Consider the following 3,203-nt stretch of genomic DNA (forward strand, 5'->3'; position numbering starts at 1 on the left):
GAGAGTACTAGGAGGGATTTCAGTGATCCTTTTACTCAGCTGGCCCACTTGTGCTTCCAGATTTCTAATGGAAGACCTTGTTTCATTCATGAAACTTACAGTGGCCTTAGATAGATCAGAGACTAAGTTTGCTAAGCTAGATGGATTCTGCTCAGAATTCTCTGTCTGTTGCTGAGTGGATGATGGAAAAGGCTTGCTATTGCTAAACCTGTTTCTTCCACCATTATTAAAGCCTTGTTGAGGCCTTTGATCCTTCCATGAGAAATTTGGATGATTTCTCCATGATGAGTTATAGGTGTTTCCATAAGGTTCACCTAAGTAATTCACCTCTGCTATTGCAGGGTTTTCAGGATCATAAGCTTCTTCTGCATAAGAAGCCTCTTGAGTACTGTTGGATGCAGCTTGCATTCCATTCAGACTCTGAGAAATCATATTGACTTGCTGAGTCAATATTTTGTTCTGAGCCAATATGGCATTCAGAGTATCAACTTCAAGAACTCCCTTCTTCATAGGCGTCCCATTACTCACAGGATTCCTCTCAGAAGTCTACATAAACTGGTTATTAGCAACCATGTCAATGAGTTCTTGAGCTTCTGCAGGCATTTTCTTTAGGTGAATAGATCCACCTGCAGAGGTATCCAATGACATCTTTGATAGCTCAGATAAACCATCATAGAATATATCCAGGATGGTCCATTCTGAAAGCATGTCAGAAGGACACTTTTTGGTCAGCTGCTTGTATCTTTCCCAAGCTTCATAGAGGGATTCACCTTCTTTCTGTTTGAAGGTTTGAACATCCACTCTAAGCTTGCTCAGCTTTTGAGGAGGAAAGAACTTGGCTAAGAAAGTCGTGACCAGCTTATCCCAAGAGTTCAGGCTGTCTTTGGGTTGAGAGTCCAACCATGTTCTAGCTCTGTCTCTTACAGCAAAAGGGAAAAGTATGAGCCTGTAGACTTCAGGATCTATTCCATTAGTCTTAACAGTATCACATATCTGCAAGAATTCAGTTAAGAACTGAAAAGGATCTTCAGATGGAAGTCCATGAAACTTGCAGTTCTGCTGCATCAGAGAAACTAATTGAGGTTTCAGCTCAAAGTTGTTTGCTCCAATGGCAGGAATGGAGATGCTTCTTCCATGTAAATTGGAATTAGGTGCAGTAAAGTCACCAAGCATCCTCCTTGCATTATTGTTATTTTTGGCTGCCATCTTCTCTTCCTGTTCGAAAATTTCTGAAAGGTTATCTCTGGATTGTTGTAATTTAGCTTCTCTTAATTTTCTCTTCAGAGTCCTTTCAGGTTCTGGATCTGCTTCAACAAGAATGTTCTTGTCCTTGCTCCTGCTCATATGACAAAGAAGAGGGCACAGAAAAAATAATAATAATAATATGGATCCTTTATATCACAATATAGAGGTCCTTGTGTTAGTAGAAGAAAAGAAGAAGAAAATCTGAACTCAAGGAGAGAGAGAGGGTTCGGATTTTTGGTGATGTGAGAAAGAGATGTTAGTAGATGAATAAATAAATAGAAGGAGATGAGGGAGAAGGATTTTCGAAAATAATTTTTGAAAAAGAGTTAGTGATTTTCGAAAATAGTTTTGAAAAAGGTTAGTAGTTTTTCGAAAATTCAAATAAAAAATAATTAGTTAATTAAAAAGAAATTTTTGAAAAAGGGGGGAGATAATTTCGAAAATTAGAGAGAGAAAGTTAGTTAGGTAGTTTTGAAAAAGATAAACAAAAAGTTAGTTAGTTAGTTGAAACAAATTTTGAAAATCAATTTTGAAAAGATAAGAAGTTAGGAAGTTAGAAAAGATATTTTGAAATCAAATTTTTTTTTGAAACAGATAAGATAAGAAGATATTTTTGAAAAGATATGATAGAAATTAGTTTTTGAAAAATATTTGAATTTTTAAAATCACAATTAATGACTTGATTCACAAGAAATCACAAGATATGATTCTATAACTCAAAGTTTGAATTTTTCTTAACAAGCAAGTAACAAACTTGAAATTTTTGAGTCAAAACATTAATTGGTGATGTTATTTTCGAAAATTTGATATAAAAATAAGAAAAAGATTTTTGAAAAATATTTTTGGAATTTTCAAAAATAACTAAGAAATTTGAAAAAGATTTTATTTTTGAAAAAGATTTTGAAAAAGGTGAGATTTTTAAATTGAAAATTTTGATTTGACTCATGAAAACAACTAGATTTTTTTAAAAAATTTTGAAAAAGTCAAATCTCATTTTCGAATTTATGAGAGAGAAAAAGGGAAAGATATTTTTTGATTTTTGAATTTTTATGATGAGATGGAAAAACATGAAAATTATGCAATGCATGAAATTTTTTTAGATCAAAACAATGAATGCATGCAAGAATGCTATGAATGTCAAGATGACCACCAAGAACACTTTGAAGATCAAGATGAACACCAAGAACATGTTTTTGAAAAAAATTTTAATGCAAAGAAAACATGCAAGACACCAAACTTAGAATTCTTTAATGCTTAGACACTAAGAATTCAAGAATGCATATGATGAAAAACAAGAAAAGAGACAAAACATGCAAATGCAAAGATCAAACAAGAAGACTTACCAAGAACAACTTGAAGATCATGAAGAACACTATGAATGCATGAATTTTTGAAAAATGCAAGATGCACATGCAATTGACACCAAACTTATAACATGACTCAAGACTCCAACAAGGAACAGAAAAATATTTTTTATTTTTACGATTTTCTAATTTTTTTTTGAATTTTTTTTCGAAAATTATTTGTAAAAAAATAAGGATTCCAAAATTTTTAATATGAATTCCAGAAATCTTACCATGTTAGTCTAAAGCTTCAGTCCAGGAATTAGACATGGCTCACTAGCCAGCCAAGCTTTCAATGAAAGCTCCGGTCCAAAACACTAGACATGGCCAATGGCCAGCCAAGCTTCAGCAAACATAGATACCTCTCATGTATACAACAGCTGATATTTCATCCAACTTCATATACTTATGAGTGAAAGCCTCAGTCCAAAAGAATTTAGACATGGCTTTACAGCCAGCCAGGCTTCACATGCTTCATGAAACACTAGAATTCATTCTTTAAAAATTTTGAATAAAATTTTTTTTTTTGAAAACAGGTGAGAAAATTTTGAAATATTTTTGAAAAATTTTTGAAAAGAAAACAAAAAGAAAATTACCTAATCTGAGCAACAAGAT

The 3,203-nt window shown here is 32.8% G+C and overlaps 1 non-coding gene across 1 annotated transcript; it reads left to right on the plus strand.

Moving 5' to 3' along the window:
- The first annotated feature begins 702 nt into the window (after positions 1-702).
- On the plus strand, positions 703-810 carry LOC112725021 (small nucleolar RNA R71). Its single transcript, XR_003164153.1, has one exon. It is a non-coding gene; the product is annotated as a small nucleolar RNA R71 (small nucleolar RNA).
- Positions 811-3,203: the final 2,393 nt, after the last annotated feature.

This window comes from Arachis hypogaea, chromosome 11, assembly GCF_003086295.3.
Source record: "Arachis hypogaea cultivar Tifrunner chromosome 11, arahy.Tifrunner.gnm2.J5K5, whole genome shotgun sequence".
In the NCBI taxonomy this organism is placed as follows: Eukaryota; Viridiplantae; Streptophyta; class Magnoliopsida; order Fabales; family Fabaceae; genus Arachis; species Arachis hypogaea.